The sequence below is a fragment of the Wyeomyia smithii genome, chromosome 2 (genome assembly GCF_029784165.1).
Source record: "Wyeomyia smithii strain HCP4-BCI-WySm-NY-G18 chromosome 2, ASM2978416v1, whole genome shotgun sequence".
Lineage (NCBI taxonomy): Eukaryota > Metazoa > Arthropoda > Insecta > Diptera > Culicidae > Wyeomyia > Wyeomyia smithii.
Window position 1 is genome coordinate 173,268,250 of NC_073695.1, and position 27,108 is coordinate 173,295,357.

Sequence of the window (27,108 nt, forward strand, 5' to 3'; positions counted from 1 at the left end):
ATCTCTGCCCATGAACGAGAAATCAAGAAAACAGACAGTGCTGTTTCAAATCAGATGAAAATAACGGCGTTTGTAACCAAAAGCAGTGTCGTAGACAAGGAGATTGTGCATTTAAACCAGATAGAGGCGCAGGACTTGGCAGGTATTTTTATTTCATTTTATTTATATTGAATTCCTTTTGAGTTTAGTTTAAAAATAGTTTATTTGACACGGCACGATACAATTTATGTTTAACTGAGCCAAGTACATTTTTTTTAATTCTAAATTAGCAGGGAAAAGATGGAGGAACATTCTTTATATCTCGCGGCCGACTACGTGACAATTCCTTTTGAGGATGGTGCTACTTTGTTCCAGACTTCATTTTGAAGCCTGAAAACGAACAATCAAACGGGGCTACAATCAGCTGCATTTTCGTAAGTCCGCAAAATAAGTCCGCAAAATGCAAAGAGTGCAACAAAACAACAACAGGGCACAAGTGTAGCAACACAGCAAAAGCGAAATGGGCATTAGAGTCACTTTAGATAGTAGTTTCTTTTTTTTTTTTTTCAAAGACAGAGTAATAGTTTCACTCAGGGGCGACTCGTGGCTGTTAAACCTACCTCCCAGACAAACAGACGTAACACTGGAAACTAGCTCCATCGCCACAAAAAACGTTCATTTCAAATTTTCAATCAAATACCAGTCATCGCGCGAAAACGCCGTCTGGGGCGTTGTCACGCAATCTCATACATATTTTGTAGTTCCCCATTTGACACATGCAGTAACTCTGGCGCTGATGTTGGAATACATGACGCAGCGCGAACACGACAGCAGATGGTGCTAGTGTTACTAACGTAAAGTACTGGAATCATCCAAACGATGATTTTATTGAAAATTTGTTCGACGTGTTATGTCTGTTAGTCTGTGCCTACCTGTTCAATTAGAAATTCTGAAAATCAGAGTTTGGGGCAGTAACTACAATTTTATCCGCAAATAAAAGCAAGTAATTCCCTATGTCACTATTTAAAAATAAAACTACAAAATAGGAAAATAAGAGCATGAATTTGGATTTTAGATTCATGTTTTGCCTGACGTCCCCACGTGCATTGCACCTATGGACGAGTCGCCCCTGATTTCACTTTTTTAAATAAGGGGGGTTGGTTAGTAGCTAAGGTATTTATGATAAATATTAGTTTGTGGGTTCGTGTGGCCAATCACAAATGGTGGAAGTCACCATTAACACTGTTAGAAATTTGTAATTTTAATTAATAGTATATGTTCGCTTTCGCAATTAGGGCGTATCATTCGCAGGAAATAATTTCACTTTTCGTTTTGTTTAACCCATGATGTATAAAGACGTGGTGTAGAGGTATATCAAAAGCAGAATCGGCCATATTGGAAAAAAAATTGTTAGCGAGTAGGTTTGTTTATAAACAACTAGGGCATGAAAATTATCGCATCTCATAGTAGGTATATCATTTGGATGCATTTAAATTATAAATATGGCAATGCTACATACCTTGCTACTAATATTCATCAATTTAAGAAACAATTTCCAACTTAAAACACCTGAATTTGCGATATTCAATTGCCTAGTTAGTAAGAATATATCAACAAACACGAAAAAGTTATTCGCTGTTGCATAGTGATGCTTCGTCTCCAACCCTCCAAAGTGAAAAAAAACGCTTCTTCCTGCGCCTACTTTTTGGTCTAACCGTTACACCATATTTTACTCATCAACCCTCTATCAACCGTGGTTGCTCTACAGCACCACAAGTTGGATACGAGCAATCGCAGCTCGTACTGGAAACAATTTTTTGGAAAATATCAAGTGAACCATTTTCACTCTTGTTAGAAGAAGTTTCGGCTTTTTTTCCAACCATACTCACACTTTTGTAAATGCTTAAACATTGGTGCACCAGAGTATCATTGGGAGGATAAGGACTGACTTGAAATTATACAAGTCACTTCTAAAAAATTAGAATCTTAGCTGAAAGTTCTATATGAAATTTTTCCTAATGAAAAAGTAACGTAATGCTTCATTTTTCTTATTTATTAGTCCTACACATCAACTCGCCAAACAACAAAATTTATTTATTCGATTCGAGTGGAACAAGTAAACGAAAGCTAATTATGAGATGCATTTTTTCTGGTTTTTTGAACCAACACGAAAGCATGAAATTAAACAGAATGAATCTATTCTTTAAAAACATGATGTAAAAATTGACCCAAAAAGCACAGTGGTGCTCTAGAGCACCTTCAAAAACATCATTTGTATGAATGCAACAAATGATAAAGAAAGAGTGGATTAGCTTCTCCTGCTAGTCTCCCAGTGCACATAGCCATGATAACTACCATTTTGGGCTTCTTTTATCTATGTTCTTTCTATCAGGTGATTTTATGCCAATCAGCAACGTGGAAAGATCGGGATTCCGCACAGCAAAACATGGAGCCTGCAGAATTGATAAAATTTTGCAAAGTCGACATACATTGAAACGCGCGAGGCTCGAAGAAGAGAGAAAAAGTTTTTTCGGCAGTGAAGGAGAGCATCGTGAATGCGCCAGCTTTTCCTAAGTTGAGTTTTACATTTGATTCGTGGTCAGACAGACATAAACAGCAGCATTTTTTGTCGCTCACAAGCCACTATTTCGACAATCGTGGAATACTGCGCTCACCGTGTTTGGGCCTAATCGTATTCGAAGAGAAGAAAACCATTGAGAATATCAGAAATAAAATCCAGCTTAAGGTAGAGGAGTTTTTTGATTCGTCAAAAGTCGATCTCATAATGAAAAACTCAGTCAGTGTAACTGACGGCGGAAGCAACGTAAAGACCGTCTCCGAGCAACGGTTTGATTGTCAACATCATGTCATGAATCTGAGAGTGTCACATTTACTCGAAGAGAAAATAAGTAAAAAATATTGTTCGGATATAGTTCAATCACTGGAAGCTACAAAAAGGCTGGTGGCATACATGAAGAGGTCCGGACTGAACAAAAAATTATCGAAGTCTCTCAAGCAAGCTGTGTCCACTAGGTGGAACTCAGTTTTAACGATGCTGAAATTTTTTAGAGACATAACCAAGGGAGTCCAGGCAATCCTCTTTTAAGCTAAGCAACAAACCCGGTTATATGGAATCAACGAAAAGCTCCAGGAAGAACTTATCACATTGCTGCAGCCCTTTGAGACATACATAAACCTGATGAGTCAGAAGAAAAAACCCACGTTTCACTTGATTTCGCGAGTCCATAACCAACTTATGAAACACGTGAATAGAATGAAAAACTAAGAAAGAACAGAACTGAACACTGCATTGTATGCCAAACACAATTCGTATTACTTCCACGTTAGCAGGAAAAAGAGAGAGGCACTTCTTTTAATTCTTGCGGCCGACTACGAGCTAGTGGGGATTTATGGTAAGAGGAGGGGAGATACAATTTTGACTTAAAAATATTTTGGGTCTTCAAAATCTTTTTTTTCCATTGGTAAAACAATAATATTGTAGTTGGTTCGAAATATTTGTGTAAGCATAGATGCAGGCTCTTCGTTTCCGTGTTTTCAGCATAATATATCTGTATCCGTAATCTGACAAATAGACAAAAGAATTTTAAATTTTAATGTCAGCATTTGATCCGTACTGCTTACAGCAGTGATCCTTACTGCTTGTACTATACAGTTGTACGCTCTATCCTTGAAACAGCGGCAGTTGTTTAGAGTCCTTATACTGGGCTCTGGACTGCACGAATCGAATCGGTACAGAGAAGGTTCATCAGATATGCACTTCGAGGTCTCCCTTTGACAGGATCTGTGGAGCTTCCTCCATATATAGATAGGTGCAAGTTGCTGGATATGGACACATTAGAGAAAAGAAGAGATGACACGCGTGCTGTATTTGTTGGAAAGGTGCTTTGTGGATCAATAGATGCGCCATGCATTCTAGTCAATGTTAACGCGCCCTCCAGAATTCTCCGGACAACTGACTTTCTCAGAATCCCTTTCCATCGGACTGCATATGGTCAAAACGAACCAATTACTGCTATGTGTAAAATTTTTAATTCCGTATTCCATTTGTTCGACTTCAATATTAGCTGTGAAACGTTTAAATGTCGATTGCGTAGCCGAAGCTCTTTTTAATTTGTTAGTTTTTTAAGTTTTATTTTTTTATGTAGACCCTGTTGTCCGATGATGCTAAGTAAATAAATAAATAAATAAATTTTTCAGAAAGCATTATACCTGTGTAATGTACTGCAGATCACCGCTTCCCAGGATGTCTTTAACGGGTACGTTCGGTTGTTTTTCTCGGGCCCGAAGGGAATCTATAAGCTCGGACCCACACACTTAATTTATCTCGGCAAACTTACCAACAGCTGATTGAGTTCGGCGAAGTTTTTAACGAATGTCAGCATTATATTTCGACGAACGTTCAGCAAATATACTAATTTACCGTAAACCAGCAAGTATTGACGTTTCGTTTGCCGAAGTTCTTGAAAATTCTGCCGAAAACTTGTAGAACATTTCGCTGAATTTATCAGCTGTTGAGTTCTCGGCAATAAAATCTAAGTGTGTAACAACACAGTATTCGGTACACGACCAAACAACATACTCGATGTCATGGTAGCCATCGCCACAAACGCAGTGATTACTGTGTTGCGTGTTTACCGTATACTAATTGGACATAAGTCTGGACATCACGCGAATGAAGTCCCGTCCTACATCCGATCCCTTGAACCAGGTTTTCGTCGATACCTTAGGAAAAATGGAATGTAGCCAGTAGCCACCATCCCAGTTCATCTGAATTCCATGATAATTGCCACCTATTGAGTGTTTTCTGACGCAAAATGCTATAGAATCATCATAAGGGACATCCATTAATGATGTCACGCATTTATGGGGGGAGGGGGTTTCGATTATTGTGACATTTTGACATATAGGAGAGGGGGGGTTTGTTTGAGTGTTACAGGGTGGCCACTCTACCGGGGAAAAGCGGGAAAAAGCCGGAAATTTCAAATCACCGGAAAAAAAGACGGGAAAACCGGGAAATTTTACTTCACGCCGGGAAAATCATCCTTCTTCATGTCTGCCGTTCCGCGAGATACGTATTGAAAGTTCGTGTGAATACATGTTCGACATCGGATTGGGTAGAATCTTATCAAAATTCAGGTAGGACCGGAATCTTCGAAGCTCGATTTTATTTCGAACCGGACCGGAACCGGATTAATATTTACAAGTGACATATTTTAAAGAAAATCTATTTTTTTTCACAAAAAATTTATTTGACACGGCACAATACAAATTAATGTTTTACGGAGCCAAAAGAAAATCTATATAAGATATTTTTACAAACTGTGTTCGTCTGTCATGGTGCGGAAACTAGGTCAATATCTACTGAAATTTCGTTAATAATATAAATAATCAAAGCTCTGTTATTTTCAACATTCTCCACATTAAGTGTTTCGCAGGAAATAAAAAGTTTTGTTTTTCAATCTGTGTTCGACCTTTTTACTACTGGATTTTGTTGAGGAAAAACGCCACCTTGAAGAGCTGTTTATGGAAGATTTCTCAGATTTTTTCTATATCAAAAATAAACAATAGCTACACAAAAAGAAGGAAAACTATTCTAGAGCTTTTAAATCAAAATGTTTTGTAAGATATCATAAAAATAATTTTTTCAAATCCGCAACCGTGGCATTCTACCCTAAAAATTTCAAAACGTGACGATTTTCATTCATATTTATAAATAAATCAATCGAGTGATGTGCATTTTAACGCGAAATGAATGTTAAACATGTGCATTTTTGACTAGAATGGAACTTCGTATTTGCTTGCGACTAGAAGACACATCCTCCCAGCTAGTCTCGAGGTACGATGCTGGCCTAACAAGCCAGTCGTCGTAGGTTCGAGTCTCGGCTCGGGAGAGACTGTTAGTGTCAGTAGGATCGTAGCGCTAGCCCCGCAATTGTCCTGTACATTGGCTGGTTGGCTGCGAAGTCTGTGTATAATAAACAGAAGGTCGAGTTCGATACGGAATGTAGCACCAAGGCTTTGCTTTTTTAGAAGACACATGACTTTCTCGTAGATATTTGGATCATTTTGACATAAGCAATGTATATAAAATAAAATAAAACGTGTTGGTTCTAATGGATGAAATAATTAAAAATTTGTATCTCAAAAACTTCTACGAATATTGCCTATGGACGAGTTAAAGCAAATTAATTCCTAGATTTCTAAGAAATATAATATTGGAACAAATAAAAAAATTTTCATATTTTTTTAATTTCAATCTATAGCTATAGTTTGAAATAAATAAAATATATATAAAAAAAAAATTAAAATTAATGGTATTTAAAAACTTGTCAGATCGAGCACAAATTATTTTTCAATATTTCTGGTAGAACAATTTGTTTTACATATTTTCAAATTTTCAAGACGATTTCGTAAGTATGTGTTGTACGCTGGTTTAAAAATTGAGCTCTTATTTATCGAATTCCTGACAAACGGTCATGATTTGTTTTGAAATAAAGTTGAATTTAGTTTTTACGCAGTTTTCTGGTGGTTTTTAACGCATCTTTTGAACGCAAATTTCGGAATTTCCACAGTTTATTATGCGGATTCTCAGGAAAAGTCGCGTACTTTGAATGTTTTGAATAGTTATTTTTCAAATTGTTTATTCAGAGTGTCAGTTGAACTTATTTCACGGACCATGAGAAAATTTCTCATACATTCCATTGGCCATAGCTCGAAAATTTCGTAAGTTCCAGGAGGAAGTTTTTCGACAAAAAAAAATGTTTTGAGATAAGAGATCTCAGCGTTTCACGTGCTTTGCATAGTAAAAAAATTTCGACAATTTTATATGTATTTTTTCAATTAATCATTTTTTGAGGCTCTTCTTTCGAAAGTTTGCTTGATTTTGCATGAGGACTTTTCTCGAGAAGACAAATCTTCTACGCCCCAAGTCTTATCCCATCAGGGGCGACTCGTCCATAGGTGCAACCTGTGCAATGCACATGGGGACGTCAGGCAAAAAATGAATTTAAAATCCAAAATCATGCTCTTATTTTCTTTTTTTGTAGTTTTATTTTTAAATAGTAACAAAGGGAATTACTTGCTTTTATTCGCGGATAAAATTGTAGTTACTTCCCCAAACTCTGATTTTCAGAACTTCTAGTTGAACAGGTAGGTTCGACAGCCACGAGTCGCCCCTGTATCCCATACTATTCATTCGCACCCTGATACAAAGCATTGCGAGATCAAGAGTAGGTTGACAGAGAAAAAAGCAGAAGGAAACAAGAAAGCACGAGAAGGCGAAGATTGACAACGATTTGGAGATGAAAAAGGCGAAAATCGTGCAACAGATCACTATGAAGGTACTTGCTGACGTCGACGAACAGCTACGTACAGCAACGTAGTAAAAATGTTTTTCATAGTTTTGTAACACTATTTTTGCAAGGCATAAATGAACATGTAAATAAAAATTAATTTTTTCTCATATGTTTAAATAATAAAACATCGGGAAATTTCATTAAATATCATCGGGAAAACCGGGAAATCGAAAATTTATTTTGAGTGGCCACCCTGGTGTTAGATCACATTTCAACTCAAACAAAATAAAGAAGACACATATCTATACTACAGAGTTCAATTCAGAATTATTTATGATATGTACTTGCATCATTCATTCATAGTTCTACAATCCCTTTTTTTAAGATTTGCTTGGGATAAAATAAATGACAATTTCTGCCTTTCTCCTAGAAAGGTATAGCAATCACTGGAAAAACTAAAGGTTTTGGTCCCAATTGCCGAAAGTCATATACCACTCGACCCCTTTCGACGAACTGAGCATTTTCTGTATGTATGTATGTATGTATGTGTGTGTGTATGTGTAACTTTTTTTTTCACTCACTTTTCTCAGATATGGCTGAACCAATTTTCATGAAATTAATTGCAAATGAAAGGTCAGTTGCGCCATAGGTTGCTATTGAATTTCATTGTAATCGGATTTTTATCAATATCTCAGAAACCACATAACCGTTTTAAATAAACCTGGTTTCAAATGATCGGGCGGTCTCCAAAACCCTTAACTTTGTAATTTCGTTATGATTGAACATATGGTTCAAAAGTTATGTGAAGAAAAGTTATCCTGAGGTTGTTTAAACTCACTCTTTTTTCTCAGAGATTGCTGAACCGATTTTCAAAAAATTAGTGTCAAATGAAAGGTCTAGTTGCCCCATAGCTTGCTATTGAATTTCATTGTAATCAGATTATAACTTTGTCCGTTGTTCATAAAAATGTGAAATCACATAATGAAAGTAAACATATTGAATTTCTTCTAACGATCACTGGCTAATTAAAAGGTAGAAAAGTGATCCAAATGGCCGAATGTCATATACTACTCGACACAGTTCGACGAACCGAGCATTTTCTGCATGTATGCAAGTATAGATGTACATGTGTGCTGCGGCAAAATGGGAAAATCGCTTCTATATCTTAGAAGGTATGAACATAGTTGAATTCAAATTAATGGGCTTTAAAACCCTTAAACAATGAATTTCATAATGTTTATGCATGTGGTTTAAAAGTTATAGAAAGATACGTAACCCAGAGACTGTTTAAAACTATAGCTACGATCAAAATATGTGGCCTCAACATCATTCAATGTTTGCGGCCTTGCTCGGGATTGAATCTATTAAATAAAAATAAGTTGGTGTCTGTATAACGGCGTTTCACTCCAAATAGAATCAACGGATTTGAATGATTCTTTTTGTGTTTGTTTTGTCTTGATCTCCGACGAGTTAATAAGCCATAAAAATAACAATAATCAACTGATAAAGTTTAAAAAATATTGAAATACGTTTTCGCTTTTTCCTGCCTTTTACTCCAAAAACAACGTCATGAGATTACTATGATTGCAGGCTATGAGCGGTAGACAAGCTGTTGTAGCGTCGTTATTGAGGCGTCGTTGTTGAGTAAACAAGCACCTGTTAATGATTCACGTATAAAGTGATATTCGTTTTCGCTGCCTACTACACCTTTTCTATGCAAAAGCGCTATAGCGTGGTAACAGCAAACTCGACATGCATGTGAATACTCTCAACGTGGCGTTGATTTTATTCAAGAGCATATACTTGATAATGTAAATTAAATTTCTGGCTTATTTGAGCAAAGTTGCAAATAATCGTTTTATTTATCTGATAAATGAAAAGAAAGAACAAGAATGCACACTGACTTAGATGATTGACATTTGCTCATGCTGCAATGATTCTGTTAGCTGGTAAAAGAATCGTGTAGTTTTTGCTTCTCAAAAAACACTGATTTCTGTTCATGTTTCGTTAAATAGGCACTATTGCATTCCTACAAATCTCTGGATTTACAATTAATTGTTGAATGTTGAATTGAAAACTATAATGTTGCCAAGTGTCCATTGCACTGTGCTTAGGCAGCAGATCTGCCTCAAAAAGCAGATGAAATATCTCCGTGTACCTACCAATTTACCATTTAATTTCAAACGTCTGTATGTACCTTCGCGCTCCACAGTTGGGTGATATTCGATAATGCCCAAAGCCCTGATAACTGGTGGCATTAAACCTAAAACATGCATATTCTCGCATAAACAGCTTTATGTCACATGGTCACGTGAAAAACAATTGGTATCATGTATGTTTGAAATACTACAATGTATACAGCCCTAGGGTTGTTTGAAAAAGTGACGTGGGACTACACACTGTAATTAGAAGAATTTTTGGTCACAAAAGTTACAGAATCTGCAGACAGTAACAATTCGTTTGTTCTGTGATTTAAGTATTTTTTATACGCAGCCTCTCCATAAACTTTCTTTTTAGAAATTTATTGAACAACACTCGAAAGAACTTCGATTACACTTAACGATATTGTGTAGTGTTTTTTTGTGCGAACAACATTTATTTAACAAGGCACAAGCGTGTCGTTGTTATTGTAGAAGCACCAAGAATTTAGAATGAACTCTATTTCCTCATAAACCAAATCGAACAATACCTACGTTGTCATAATACATGATTTTGTCTTATTTAACACTGATCAAATTAAATTTATTTCATTAATCTTATTATGGAAATAATTTCGAAGCCGTTACATCGGTTCACTCATAGGAAAACATAAGAAGATATGTTGAACAAAATTATCGACAAATTCCAGCGAAAAATCATAACAATCAACAATTACAAGAAAGTTAAAAGTCGAAATGATTATTTTCTGTTTTTTGTTTGACAAGTTTTTTTCATTTGCCAACAATTACATTCACTGTATTACGAAGACAGCTAATATACGTAAGAGTATAATATGTCAAGTTGAAAACAAAAATATATCATCTAACAATGTTGAAATGTGAAAGAAGATTCTGATCTGTTCAATTTGTGAATCGACAAAATATTCAGAAGCACTGGCTGGCTCTTAAGCTTCTATAAATTTGTATTCTCGGAAATCTACTCTTTCGATCACGATCACTTGTTGAATATCGAAGATAAATTACAAAAATCACAGGAAGGTTGTATGCAAAGCCACGACCGCAAGGTTGAAGTAGAATACTTTTACAAGAAAGATAACCCGGCTTCTTGCGTGTCAGTCATTTTTTCTAGTATATAAACGTTGACCGTTCAATGGCAGTATTGTAATTTCTTTTTGTTTGATATTTTGAATGAACTATTTATAAATTTTGTGCAAATGAAAAGTTGAGGTGTTGCTGAATTGTAATATGCACATTTAATACGACATCATTAAACGGGAACGGAACAAAGGCTACGGTTATGCAGAACGCGAATGACGGCGCGATGCGATTCGCCTTACCGTGGTGAAATGTACAGCTCTTTTTAAGGCGAAGTAGAGCTATACATTTCAACACATTTCGTCTTGACGAATCGCATCGTGCCGTTATTTGCGTTCTGCATAACCGTAGCCAAACACTAAGCGACGCAAACACGTAATAATAGTCAGAGTATGCATGTAGATGAAGATAATTAACTTTGGATTATAGCGCAAAACGAGAAAATATTAACTCTTCAAATATTCATTTGTGTTCTTCAAATTTCAGTTGTTCAATTTAATATCCAATGAAATGTCTGTTTATCATCTGATGATGTTATATAGGCCAAATGATGCAATCCCAATTTACTAGGTCCATAACTCTGCCGACCGAGCTTAAGAAAGCAATCGTATAGCGACCAATCGGAGGTCGAATTTTGTGTTTCGACAAGGCTTAAGAATTTTCAATATTACAATAGTTCGAATAATAAAATTGCAATTTCATGCATTTGGTAAGAATCATAGAAGATTTTCTAATCGATTGCTGCAAAAACGAATGAAATCCATTGAAAACTAACCGATTTATTAGCATTTGAAATTGGACGTATTTCTCACTTTTTTCAGTTTTAGATTTTCATTTCACATCCCTATATAGCCGAACTTCCTGAGAGAAGTATTCTACTTCAAAAGCATTTTGCGGTTCAAAATCGGTTGCTGATTACAACTTTTGAGCTGCCATAACATTGGGGGAATTAAGATACACGGACAACATGCACTGTGGAAGCTATTTCACATTCAGTAAATTCGACGGGTGCGACAGATTTAAATTGCTAGGATGCAACACAGAATGCTTGCTTGCGTTGACAAAAATTATTAACTTTCAATGACTTGTTTATTCGCCTTGAAAAAGGCATTTTGATTTCCAAAATTGGATTTCCTGATGGCAATCTTCATGTTGCCCCAACAGTGGGGGAATAATGGCAGTCTGGCGACACACACTGAGAAGAACCGCGCTGCTTCTGAGAGGTGGTGACCAACCACAGGACAAGTGTTTAATTTGAAGGCAGCCACAGGCGCGACCCGCTGCTATGGTCTGTTACTGCTAAGTGCCGATATCTGCTGCTCCTGCTGTCAACGTTGTGGACGGTCCATCCAGTTCACCCTCCGACTAATGAATGTAGCTAGTTTTCCCAGAAACACTCTTTTATAGCCGAAGGGTGCTACGTAATAGGCCACGCCTTTCAGTTTAGGTTTACCATTTCCTTATGTTCTTTAGACCAGCGGTTCTCAACCTGGGGTACGCGTACCCCTGGGGGTACTCGAAAGCCTTCAGGGGGTACGCGAAAGAAAAATCAGTAATGGCGGACAAAGCAATAATTCTCAATAATACTTCATTTGTTGGTCAATCTAGCCCCTAAAACATGACTGTAGCAATCAAACAAGCTACAGTTTAATTTGGAACCTTAACTAGACTACCACAACATGAATTACCATTACTCTCTCCCACTCTGCAAGAACATTTCAAGCCAGGGGGTACAATTGATATGAAAATATCGTCAAGGGGTACGCGGACAAAAAAAGGTTGAGAACCGCTGCTTTAGACGAATTATTCCACAGTTCACATTTGATTTTTGTATCCAGCGAAAAAACACCGATGGTGCTCTCACACACGCAACGGTTTTAACCCGTATCTTATTGCGGTTTGTAACATCAAGCGATTTCGTTTGCTCGCTGTTGCGTGTTGCATCATGTTGCCAACTTGGCAACTGGGAGACGACGAAATTCTGTTACTGCTGATTGATTGAATCGACTTCATATTAGCTCTGCATAGTCGAACTAACTGTCTTTGTCAATGCGGTCTAACAGGGCAGTTTGTTATTCAAAGTTGGTTATGCTGATCGCAGCCTTTGCGCTGACCCTGCAGTGGGGGGTTTACTAAATAAAGTAAAAATTAGACAACTACAACAGAATTTGATTGCATCCCGCACAGAATGTCTGCTTGTGTTGATGCCAGAAAATTATTAACCTTCAATTATTTTTTTATTTGCCTTAAAAAAAAGCATTTTGCGGTTCAAAATCGGTTGCTAATTACAACCTTTGAGCTGCCCTAACATTGGGGGAATTAAGATACACGGACAACATGCACTATGGAAGCTATTTCACATTCAGTAAATTAGACGGGTGCGACAATATGCAACACAGAATGCTTGCTTGCGTTGACAAAAATTATTTACTTTAATGACTTGTTTATTTGCCTTCAAAAAGGCATTTTGATGTTCAAAATTGGATTTCCTGATGGTAATCTTCATGCTGCCCCAACACGGGGGGAATAATGGCTGTCTGGCGACACACGCTGAGAAAACCCGCGCTGCTCCTGAGACGTGGTGACCAACCACAGGGCTAGCGCTGCTGCTAAGGAAGGACGACTACTGTTGTCGCTGTCTAGACCTATTATGAGCAGCTCCGGCTGAAACAGGCTCTTATATAGGCCAAATAGCATGTTTTCAATTGCAAGGTATATGATCCTGTCGACCCCCTAGTAACAAATTTGGTTTTATCAAAGTTTTATAGCGTTCAATCCAGCCAAAACAGCGCTATAAAACTATGATAAAACCAGTTTTGTTACTTGGGCCGTGCTTGGGAAGCAAGCATGTAACGACCAATCAGAGGTCGAATTTTTCGTTTTGACAAGGCTTGACTATTTTCAATAGTACAATAGTGTGAATAATAAAATTACAATTATCTTATTTTGGGAAGAATCTTAGAAGATTTTCCAATCTATTGCTGCAAGAACGAAGGAAATCCATCGAATACTAACCGATTTATTAGCATTTGAAATTGGACATATTTTTCACTTTTTTCGGTTTTAGATTTTCATTTCACATCCCTATGTAGCCGAACTTCCTGAGAGAAGTATTCTACTTCAAAAAAAAATCGCATGACCGTTGCGAAAATGCTCAATTCTTGTTGAGTAGTTATTGTTTTTTAAAGGTAACCGTATTCATGAAATAAACTTTCAATTACTATCAATGCAGCAGCATTGCAGTTTTTCCTTGATTTCACGGAAAAAGAAGTCGTGTACTCTGCTCCACATAATATGTATGTTATACTGTACGGTATTGTTGCTTTTACCAGCATGTTTTCTTTCAAGACATCAGTTTTTATTATGCTCTGGCAGCAGGTTTAGAAATTGTTCAAGTAAAAGGCTTATTTCAAAACTTTTCGAAAGATCTTTACCTTCGAGACTTCAAATTAATCTAAGTTAATGGAAGCAAACTTAAGTTGACCTATTGGGACGGGGAAACTCTGTCCATTTTTTTTTTTTTGATATTGATACTGAGAATATCACTGGGAATAGTTGGTGTCCATTCACATCGTCTGTGCTAGGAATACCCGCGTGTGATTGGTTCATCGTTCGCGTAAATTTCCTTGTAACTTTTTATCATTTTTCACCGTTGAGCAGTGAAATAATAATGATGACTAGCGTATTATAAAACTGTTACACATTTTATCTTTCCAACAATATATTGGTTATTGTTATCCATCATGTGGTTGTGCTGTTATTATCGTTTGAAATCTGACGTAACATTTGCCAGTTTCGTTCCCTATTTTACAGAATACATCCCAGTATAGAAAACAAAGACGTTGTCCCACGTCAAAAAAAGATACCCGAAAAATGGTTGGCCAATAGGTTTTGCGAGAATTTTTGTTCAGGACAAAACCATATTGTCACTATCCAATGGCAATAACGAAAATCAACTGGAAAAGTTATAAAACGTTAAAAACCAACCCTTGATATTTCCCACCCTTCTGAGATTCTGAGAGGTTTTCTGTGAGTTTTAGTGAATAACGGTTTTTTATTGCCTTTGTTCGGAAAAATTCGAAACAAGTTTTCATCCCCGGGGCGTACTTAAACGATAGCCTTCATTTTTTTTAATATTTTATGGAATAGTTCTATGCGACTTTCGTATTGGTTTCTGTTGATGCCACTTAAATTCAACATCGGTTTCTGTGAATTTGTGCTGTGACTGTTTTTCGAGAAAGAAGAACACACTGTCGGTACGTAATAAACATAATAGGTTAAAAATTATCATGTGTTTTTGCAAGAATTCTGAGGAGTAGGTATTCCTGCTGGTTTCAGTTGGTTTCGATTAATTTTCTTCCACATGTTGTGGGAATGCTTCCTAACGAAGATGCCGCTAAGGGTATTTTATAAAAGGAATGTTCCCTAATCTACTTGATCAAACTGATTCTTGCATATCTTCCAGGTGACTTTGACAAATTTCTGCTGTGGTCGAAGTGTTTTTTGTTCAGATGAAGTTGTTGTAAGTGGAATGTTCAAATACTTAACATGCCGTTGAATTAAAATTAAATTCGTTGTTTTGTTCCAGTTTTGCGAGTTAAGACACGAGTAGTAGCAGGTCAATAAAAGTGACAGGCTCCGCAACACTGAAGATAGAATATTAAAAAGTCAGGAAATATTCGAGTCCCGAAGGGGAGTTGATCGGTTAAGAACAAGACGAGCTCGAAATGCACGACGTTCGACATCCCATATATCTCAAAATCGTCAGTTACAAACTTAGTTTCCATAGTCTTTAAACGAGTCTTGAACAAAAGAAAAATAAAGTATAATAACTTAAACACTCAATTGAGAGAAAAATGCTAATCAAATATTTTCAAATACTACTACCACAGACAAGCAGACGTGCCTCTTCGAACAAAAAGCTTGAAAAATCTTCGTCCTTATTCGAAACGATATACTCATGCGCCACCATGTGAACTTATTGCCTACTAACTTGTTTTCGTAAAACGGTTTTTGTCTTTGCTAATGGGTGTGCACGCTAGCTTAAATCAACACAAGCGGCATTACTGGTGGTTTTTGTCTTTGATAATGAATGTGCACGCTTGCTTATAGCGACCCCAACGGCATTATTGCCCACTAAGCAAAATTTCAAAATTATCGTTATTTTTCTGGTCGATGAAATCGTCATCGAGTGGCACGTCTGTTTGTCTGTGCTACTACTTTATAGATTCAAGGTCAAATTTACCACCAAACAGATGCATTGCTACCACTACCCGATGGCAAATGTCCTTGAAGCGATAATTCTGACAGGAAACTACAAAGGAGAAGTCGTAATAATTCCGCGTATCTCGATTACTCCTACCGATTTGCCGTTAAATTTCAAACGTCTGCAATTTCCCGTGCGTCGCGCATTCGCTATGACTATTGATAAAACCCAAGGACAGTCACAGAAAATTTGTGGCATAAACTCCGAGTATTCATGCTTCTCACATGGACAGCTCTAAGTCGCATACTCACGTGACCCTGACCCCGACATTGTGGAATATATAGAATTTAGTGGCTAGGTCCGCCTTGACCACTTTCACATGTTTCTTATATTCAGAATTTTAAGCTTGAACAATTTAGAATTCTGAAGTTTTTTATAAAATCTGTTCCAGTGAGATTGGCCAGGCAGAAGGGTATTACTATATTTGCATTAAGCCAAGCTTTTGAATAATTGAAAAAATAATGAAAAAATAAGAATATTTAGAAGAATGACTGTTTATTTTCAGAAATGTATTGAAATGATTTGATTATGGTTGAAAGGTGCTTCATAATGTTCAATGAAATAAAAACGTAGAATTTTACGAGCGCAGGATTGTATCACAAAACTAAAAACAAATCAGAGCCGAAACATATCGTAGGTATGTTTTTTAGCAGCAGTTAGGTATTTCAGTTTTTGCAATACAACAATCAATAAAACTCGAGGCGGCGGTACGAAGTTTGCCGGGTCGGCTAGTTTAAAATAAAAGTCATCTCTATCATTTCACTTTTTCTTTAGCACAAATATTACGTGATATTTAACGTTTCCTTTACTACAGGCGAACTTCGATATAAGGTACCCTCGTTATAAGGATCCTTCGATATAGCGTCACTCGATATAAGGTACATTTTACCTCGATATAAGGTACATATTTTTATTATGTTACAAATAACTCCGAAATTGGTATGGAAACTTCTATAAACAATATATTGGTTATCTTGTCAACGTCTCTGGTTACTATTGATCATTTGGGGAGTGTCCATAAAATACTCCACACTTAGCGGTCAGACCCAGCCTTTCTCATTCGTACTTATTATTTGTTAAAATAGATTTACACGAACACTTCGTTTTAGAAAAAAATACCCCTTGATAACGGATTGCTGGATTTATTTATCACTCTAAAATAACAAATCATTGGTAGCAGTGAAACCATACCGAACATTTAAAACATAATTTTCAAACATATATGAACATACATTAACACATGCGAATAACATGAAATGAATATGTTTCAAAAAGGGTAATCGCTCCATTATTCATCTCAACAGCTTGGTGCACCTATATTAATCTTATTTCTCTCATTTGTTCAATTTACCGTCAAATTTCTACAAATTTTTGAAAGAAAATCTATTTGGTTCTCGATTTTCTCAAGTGGCTGAAAGTTTAACGTTGAAAATATGGTTAAATTTGACGATAAATTGATCATAAAGGTGTGATGAGATGAATATAGGTAGTGAGATGAATATAGGAGCAGTTACCCTATGTGACGCGAAATCGTGGTATAATTGAAACGTCACTGTACTCATATATAGGTTGGACTCGATATAAAAGCAAAGCAAAGCCTTGGTGCTACATTCCGTATCGGAACTCGACCTTCTGTTTATTATACACAGACTTCGCAGCCAACTGTTGAGTGTACAGGACAATTGCGGGGCTAGCACTACGATCCAACTGACACTAACAGTCTCTCCCGAGCCGAGACTCGAACCTACGACGACTGGCTTGTTAAGCCAGCATCGTACCTCGAGACCAGCTGGGAGAGTTTTGGACTCGGAGCCCGTTTATTTAAAACCAATTTTGTTCAAATCGGTTTTTTAGTTTCTGAGATAATGAAGTTTCATAATTTTTACATTTTTCAATAAAATCTTATGAGGCAACTAGAACTTTCATTTGCATTATTAGTTTCATGAAAATCGATCTAGTCATCTCTGAGCAAATCTAGTGGGATTGGGAGAGCGTTACATACATACATACACACACACATATATATACACACACACACACATACAGAAAATGCTCAGCTCATGGAATTGAGTCGAGTGATATATGCCATTCGACCGTTTGGACCTTCCTTGAAGAAAGGCAAGAATAAGTGAATGATATAAACTCATCAGAAAACATTTATATTTATAACTTTTGGACCACATGTTTATTCATTGTAAAAATCATGGAAGGTTTTGAAGACAGCATGTTCATTTGATACCTGCTTTGTTCCAATCGGTTGTGTAGTTTCTGAGATAATGAAGTTTCGTAATTTTAACATTTCGTTACATAAAAGACAACGTTACAGTCCGATTATAATAAAATTTAATAGGGTATTATGAGACAACTCAACCTTTCATTTGCAACTTATTTCGTAAAAATCGGTCCAGCAAAATTTTTCTGCACAATATTACCTACGACTTTGCTAAAGACTTAACTTTGATTTGATAAGTAGTTTAAAAAAATAATTTCTCTGCACTTTTAGGCAGATTAATCAAAAATCTATTTGCAACAAAAGTTTCCCCTTAAGATAAACAAAAACTTTGTCGAATACACTACAGCATTTGAATAGCATTTTCACACTCAAAAGGTTGACGATCACGTTTTAAACCAGTGTGCAAAGTGCAATTTTAGGCCATCCCTTATGTGTAAAGAAAAGTAAGTTCAAACGGTCATTTTTAAATGCAATGAAGAAAATGCAGATTTCGAAATCCTGAAGGACGAGAAAATTATTGAAGAAGTTGTCAACCCGTAAGCAGATGGTTCTTATACATCGGACAAAAAAATAAATAACAACGAGAAGAAGAAAAAAAGAAGCAGTTTCAATAAAAAGTCTGTATAAATAAATAAATGTTGGAAAAAATTAGCAATAATAACGTAACGGCTTGATTTTTTTCTTTTTTTCTAGATGACATACTTTTTGGAAATAAACTATTACACGCGGCTAAAGGTCTCCTAAAGAGCCAAAAAAACTATGTGTTTCAAATTGTACTTAAAACAAGTTGATTAACACTTATAGTTGGATTCTATTTCCAAAATAAACTATACGTAGACAAATGACAACAAAATGAAGTATTCGAAGCACTATTGTTGAAAATGTTTCATGATTCGATATAAGGTACAACTCGATATAAAGTACAACTTAAAAATCGAAATGTACCTTATATCGAAGTTTGCCTGATACCTAAATTATTACTCTATATATAACATCAATATTCTAGTACCCAAAAAGTGGATATACCTTCATTGAATTGTATTTGACAATTTATGGATGTTTTCCTTAAACCGGAAGCTGCAAAATCAGGTTTCAAAGTGAAATATGGAGTTTACTCCTGGCTTGCGGGCCCCAGAGAAGGTTCCTAAAAAACATTGGGTAATTTTTGTCTCTTTAAGGTTGTTTTCCAGAAATCGGAAACTACTATGTATCTAGAAATTTAAATTGGCGTCCTAAGTTGATTTCTGGTCTCTGGGTGTAACGCTTCCGCAATACTCATAATAGATGATATTTGGTCATCTTAATTTGTTTTCCAGAAACTGAAAGTCGGCATCTACGCCATTGGAATACCCGGATTAGGCAAAATTTGTCCATTTTAGGGTGTATTTCAGCAACCAGAAGTAGTCATCTGGATTTCTCGCGTGATGTATTTGAAACAAGTTTATTTCATGGTATTTGCATATGTATGTTTTAATGTATGCTCATGTGTGTGTGAATCTTTGGTATAGTTGTGCTGTTGGCAATCCGAAATTTCTTATTTAGAGTGAAAAATGACACCAACGGAAATTTTCAAGAAGTATTTTTTCTGTTAAATCGTGTAAATCTATTTTAACATATAATAAGTTTGAATGAGAAAGGCTGGGTCTCACCGCTAGGTGGATTAATTTGGGTTTTTTTTTTCGTTTAAAAAGCACAATGTTCGTTAGTTCTATTTTATTCATTTTTTGTCTCTCTCAATCCTACTAACATGTAGAGAAGATTTGGTTTGCGAATTGATTGAATAAGAGGAACTGAATATGGATGGACTTTCAGAAATCAGCAATGATGCTGCAGTTACTGCCCGGCTTTCTATATAGTCAGTATGCGACTCCATCAACAGAATCCTTGGACTAAGGATTTGATGCCTTTTCTACTTGTTAATAATAATTTTCTTCACTTCTTAGTTTCAGCAAAATTGTTCTAATTTCAAAAAAATGCTTTTTTTTACAAATTTCTCAATTTTTAGTCAATTATAATCAAAGAAGAGAGAGGGGTGTATCAAAACGTGACGTAATTAAGTGGGGTATTAAGTAAGTTGAGACAGTTTGTGACAAAGGGGAGGGGAGGAGTTAATTTTTGCCAAATTTTGCGTGACATCATCAATGGATGGTCCCTAAGCAATTGGTCTATTATCAATATCGCCATCAATCGCACCCACCTTAGCTAAAGAGTCAGCCTTTTCATTGCCCGGGATGGAACAATGAGAAGGTATTCACGCTAAGGTAAACTGATAATGGGGTCCTAAAGTTTTAAACAGTTTTCTGATTTTTATATATCAGCTGGAAGAGTGCAATTTTCTGAGAAAAACGTGATTTTTAAAAAATGTTTATCGTTTTCCTTCAATTTTTAAATGAAGAATAAAAAACTGCTCGAAATGCCTTAAATGACAATTCTCTCATATACCGTACATGGGCGAAACGTCATCTAAGACCTTTCGAGCAGTTTTTTTATCCTTCATTTAAAAATCAAAGGAAAACGATAAACATTTTTGAAAAATCACGTTTTGCTCAGAAAACGCGGCTTTTTCAAATGATATATAAAACTGGTATAGCTTTAGGACCCAATTTTTATCTGTTAAAGCACTTAAAAACCGACGTATTTTCCCCAGGAAATACGGGATGTGCCTCACAGTTTTCATCGATCGCAGAGCCTCAGTGGCACTGAGAGTGTCTGTGAAGATGAAGTAGTGGTCTATGGGCAAGGTTTCGATGGTCTTAAGAGAGTACTGAATGGCAGCAAGTTCTGCGACGTACACGAAAGCAGGAGCATCAAATTTGTAGGAGGCGGTAAAATTTTCGTGGAAAACACCGAAACCAGTGGACTCATGTAGAATAGATCCGTCAGTATAAGACATTTTATTACAACTAACATGTTTGAACATATAGGAAAAATCTTAGGGATATCTTGCGGTTGCAATTGATCCGGGATATCAATAATGCCTTCTTTCATGGTGGTGTCGAAGAATATAGCATTATTAGAAGTATCTAATAGTGCGACATTGGAGAAAACGTATGGAGAAGGATTAATGTCTTGAGCCATATAGTCAAAATATAAAGTCATAAATCTGGATTGAACCTCTCGAAATTAGCAACCGGTAAGAGAGATTCCAAAAGCGATGTTTCAACGGAAGAATACCCGCTAGCACTTCAAGACTCATCGTATGGGTCGATATCATGCAACCTAAGGCAACATGCAAACAACGATATTGTATTCGCTCTAGTTTGATCAAATGTGTGTTTGCTGCGGAGTGGAAGCAGAAACACTCGTACTCAATTACAGACAATATCGTTGCTTGGTAAAGCCTTAGAGGGTCTCCTGGGTGGTCTCCCCACCAGGTTCCGGTAATCGTACGAAGAAAATAATCCTCTGTTGGCATTTTCGTGTCAGATACCTAATATGACAAGCCCAGATGCGTTTTGAGTCGAACCAGACCCCGAGATATTTAGCGACTAAAACCTGAGTGATCGTTTTACCCGTTAGTAGGAGCTGCAGCTGAGCTGGGTTACGCTTCCTAGAAATAAACGACCAGCTCAGTTTTCTCCGGAGAGAATTCGATACCCAGCTTAAAGCTCAGCTCAGACAATTTTTCAAAGGTATTTTGCAATGGTCCTTGCAGATCGTTAGCCTCGCTTCCAGTGATGGATACAACGCTATCGTCTGCAAGTTTGCCTTAGCAGATGTTCTTCGTCTCTGGGTAAATTTTTGAAAAAATCGTACATCGTATTGTTGAGTTATGTCCATTTTATGTTAAAATAACCGATATTCTTTGGAAAGTCATACAAACTCGACCAGTAATTGGTTTTAGTCTCTCAGATTTTGTAGTCACAGATATTTTGCCTACTTATAATCAATTTGCATGAGCAAAAAATGAGTTTAAGCTTTGAAAAAGGCGCAACCATGATTCAAGGGATTGGATGTAGGTCGGGACTTCATTCGCGTGATGTCCAGACTTATGTCCAATCATTATCCAGCTTTTTACGCACCATAATGGCGGTCGCTATAATGCGTGTTCGTAATATGCGAACCTCTCTGCTTACGTCAGATTTGCGATTTCTGAAAAAATGGCAATACAAATGTTGCCAGATATATTTTTCTTTTGATAAATTGTATGAAGACTTCAAACTGACGTAAGCAGAGTTGTCAAAATCTGACGTAAACAGAGAGGTTCGCATATTATTACGAACGTTACATAATAGCGTCCGCCATTATGGCGCGTGAAAAGCTGAATACGTCAAACACGCATCCAGCTTTTTACGCGCCATAATGGCCAATTATTCAGAAATTCCTAATCTGACGTAAGCAGAGAGGTTCGCATATTACGAACACGCATTATAGCGACCGCCATTATGGTGCGTAAAAAGCTGATAGGGCTTGTAGACAGTAATCACTGCGTTTGTGGCGATGGCTACAATGACATCGAGCATGTTGTTTGGTCGTGTACCGAATACTGTGTTGTTAAGTCCGAGCTTATAGATTCTCTTCGGGCCCGAGGACAGGCTTCCGAATACTCATCTTCGTTGAAATGTGTGGATGTAAAATATTGCTTTTGATACCAGTAGGCAGCAAACACGTGCTGTATATGCATTCAACTCATAGTTTTGCTTGATTTGATACAACTCATAAGAAAAAAACATCAAAGGTAGTCATTTTTACAACCACGAATTTTCATAAGCGCAATGCTAGAAAGAGCACTTTGATTCATGGTGCAAAGAAAAAACATTAACTAACACATCTCCGATCGAGTGAGCACTGATTCCATCTGCTCAGTTCTCGACGGAGTAAAAATTTAAAATCAAATTGTGGTTCCAAACGAATCCTTTATAAAATTAATTTGTACACTCACGGGGACGGGTATTGTAGGATTTTCTTTGCTTTGCCTAAATAATGCAGCTGACATAACTTGGCTACTAGTAAACGTAATATTATAGCGATTCGCGTTGCCGGTGTTAATAGAAATTTGGAAGGCTGTTCGCACCTACGCGAACTTTCATATATAATTATTAAAATGTGCGTAATGATAAAAGCAAAAATATTTCCTTCTTTCTTGTTCGCCTGCAAACACTAAATAAATATCAGCAACGCCGTCAACGCGAACATTAAAAAGCAGATCACGTTGCCTCATGGTTAGCACAGTAGCTGGCAGAGTAAGAAATGAGACTACACACTTGTGAGCAGAGCAAATCAACCCGATCAGCACAAATTGTTGTTACTCTGATCAGTTCTTTCTACCTCCGTTCAAAAAGAGCATATATAAGAGAACGAATCTCGGATTAATACTGCGACACAGCACAGTAGGACATTGAGCACAAAACAGGATTCCCCAACCAACGATTGCGGTATTTTTATCAGCTAACTTGATCGCTCTGGCATATTATTTCATCAAGAGAAAATGATAGAGATGTCACTGCATTCGAAAGCCTGCCCGAGGAAAACAACCGAACGTACCCGTTAAAGACATCCTGAAAAGCGGTCAGCCATGTCCAAACCACCCTCTACACTGAGTGGCATATCTGAAAGACGGCACGGCGCGTATTGCAACTGCCACTGAGTGTTAGTGTTGAATCGACAACACGTAGAGCGATAGCCGAATCACCGGTGCCAATGACTGTGTTTCATTTTCGCCACGGGTGTTTCAAACTTCGGCAAACACCGGAATCGAGGGCTTTGGCTTTGTAAAAACACCGGAGCCGAGAGATTCAACTTCGAGAAAGCATCTCCATTTTTGTACAATTTTTTTTTGTTTTTTTTGTACAACACAAGCTTCTGTTTTGTTTCTTAATCGAATCATTTTTTTTCTCAAGTCCAAACGTACCTTTACATAAATGTAAATGAATTTCTTTTTGTACTGAAAACTTCATTACTTCGACAAGCATAGTTTAATGTAGAACAATACATTTTTATCCGCCAGTTAATTAAATGATTTTTTTTGTTCATTCACAGATATATACGATAAAATACTTCTTGTTACCGAACATGGAGAGAAAATTCCGACGAATCGCTATATATCCTGTCTTCAAGAACGTATCGAATGCTGCGTGCAACTTGAAGATTATGATACTGTCATTCGGGATTGCTACAATCTTATGTCGTTGCACGAGAGCACGGAATCAATGCGTGATCCAGCTCTCATTGAAAATGAAAAATCTACAAGCTTCAAAACACATTTGCAACTAGTCCATGCACTGCGCAAACAACAAAAGTACGCTGAGGCATCCGAAGTACTGAAAAAAATATCTATTCAATTTAACATTCATGAAGACCTCAAACCACGTATAGTGAAACTATGTCATCGGCTGGAAACCTGCAACTTTCCTGATATATCATCAAGTACAGCTGACACACAGTTTGAAAGTATTCTAGTAGAGCTGAAAAATTTAAACATCAGCACCAGAAATTGGATACCAGATCCATGGGTTGCGAATTCGAAAATGATCTCTACCAAACATAATAAACCGAGAACCGATTGGACCTTCTATGAGTAATTCAATCGAATAACATCGAGCAACTTGAAAAACATTAAAATAGATGTATAGAAGGAGGTTTTGCATCGCAGAAATTGGAAGAAATATTATCAACGGAATACGAGGAACTTAAACTGAAAAATGTACCATTGTCAGAAGCAATCGAAATATTCATTGAAGAGAAGCTTATAAATCAACGTTTTTTCTCGAATGAATTGAGCTGTCATAAGAAGGTCATAAGAGACTACAAAACCAATATATTGAACTCATTTTGTATAACGTGACATTGTTGCAAACGCACTACAATGTTTCGAATCATATAGATGGAAAGTTTTTGTTAATTGTGAAAACAGTTGCGCAGAATATTCATATTTTGAAAAGACAATTCAAATCATCTTACAATTGCTTGCCGTGGGAGGAAATGGAATTCTGCTTGGTAGGATTCATACTAACCTTTGTGAAAAAACAGGAAATTAATTTATTTTATAATGTAACATTAAACAAACAAAAGCTTTTGAAATACTTAGAATTGTTCGCAAAGAATCTGCAAGATCAAAAAAATCTCTTGGAGGATATACCTGGATATATATATATTGTGCTACCAAAGGGAACGACTTAAAAACTGTACGGTTTGTTTTGATGCATGATGTATCTGTAGCGGCTCAGGATATCGATGGTCGTACTGCATTGCATATAGCTACCGAACTCGGCAATCGTGAAATTTTAATTCTCCTCATAGAAAAACTCCGTTCACAACTAGACACCAGAAATACAAATGGTAAAACAGCTTTGCATTTGGCTGCTCATAATGGCCACGAAGATATTGTTAAGATTTTACTTGACAATAATGCGAGCATTGCTATACGGGATAACTTCGACTACACACCTTTGTATGGTGCCATAATCAACAATCACGTCGAAATTGCAAAACTACTTTTCACAAAAACTTCAACGGGAAATATAGAAAAAGTTTTGGGAGGTTTTAGTCCACTCCATGCGTCTGCAGAGTACGGAAACCTGGAACTAAGCTTATTTTTTCTAAAGCACAAGTTAGATGTTAATGCGAAGAATGACCGAAATTTCACACCCCTACACGCTGCAGCACTAAACGGCCATCTAGATGTGGTGATAGCTTTGATCCAAAATGGAGCGGAAATAAACGCCAAAGTAGTAAATGGATGTACCCCCTTACACTATGCCGTAGAATACGGCCACGATGAAATAGTAGCCATTCTTCTAGAAAAGGGCGCTTCCATAGACACTGCTGAAATCACTGAAGGTATCAGCCCTTTGCATTCCGCGGCAATATTTGGTCGTACAAAAATTACCAAAATATTACTGGATAAAAAAGCAAATGTTCGTATTCGCACATACACTGGCGCCACTCCGCTTCATATCGCTGCATACAATGGACACCTAGAAATCCTGGAGGAATTAATCAACAAAGGGGCAGAAATCAATGCTAAAAACGACTCGAGTTTTACGCCATTATATGTTGCGGCTGACAACGGCAAAAACTCTGTTGTTGATGTATTAGTAGCAAAAAAGCAAATATTAACATAAGAAATTCCAAGGGCGCCACGCCGTTGCATGCTGCCGCTAGATGTGGTAACATTGAAACTTTAAAGATCTTACTAGCTAATAATGCAGATGTTGACGATAAAACATTGGACGCACGAACTCCATTGATGTTAGCAGCTTACTTCGGAAAAATACAAGCAGTTACTTTTCTAATTAATTATGGAGCTTCTGTTAATGCCAGCGCTAGAAACAATTATACAGCGCTTCATGCCGCTATTTTAGGAAAACACAAGGAAACTGTTATTTCATTGATTAAACATGGCGCCAACGTAAATGCTAGTACCATCGATGGACTCACTCCGCTATTTTTTGCTGTCGAGGGTGGTTCCGAAGAGATCGTTCAAATTCTACTATCTACTGGCGCTAATACGAGAGTAGAAGTCAAAGGAGTAACTTCAATACTTTCTGCTATTAGAGATAATCGCAAAAGCATGGTGATAGCTTTACTTGATAGAGAAATAAACACAAAAACAGGTTACAAACTTGTATTTTCTGCAGCTTAGGTCGCAGTGATATAGTGAAAATTTTACTGAAAAATAACATTCATGTTGATCTTCCTGGGCCAGACTCTATAACGCCATTGCACCTGGCAGCTACATTGGGCCATTTGGAAACATTGCAAATTTTGTTATCTCATGGAGCTCAAGTAGATGGCATACGTGGTGCTTCATGTACACCACTTTATGCTGCCGAGAAGAGTCATGTTAATGTTGCTCAAATGTTGATTGCGAATGGCGCCAAAGTGAACATTTAAAATTATGATGGAGCTCCTCTTCAAATAGCTGCCGGGAAAGGTCATGTAAGGGTAGTAAAGCTTCTATTGGCCAGCGGAGCAAATGTGGAATCAGAAGACAATCATGGCAGGACAGCACTGGAGTTGGCAGTATCTCACGGTCATTTACCGGTAGTTAAATATTTACTACAGTATAAGCAACTTAATTTAAACGCTAAAGGTAACGACGGCTTTACACTACTGCAT

At 36.9% G+C, this 27,108-nt stretch overlaps 1 pseudogene; it reads left to right on the plus strand.

Moving 5' to 3' along the window:
• Positions 1-27,027, plus strand: LOC129721383 (ankyrin-3-like; annotated as a pseudogene).
• The last annotated feature ends 81 nt before the right edge of the window (positions 27,028-27,108 follow it).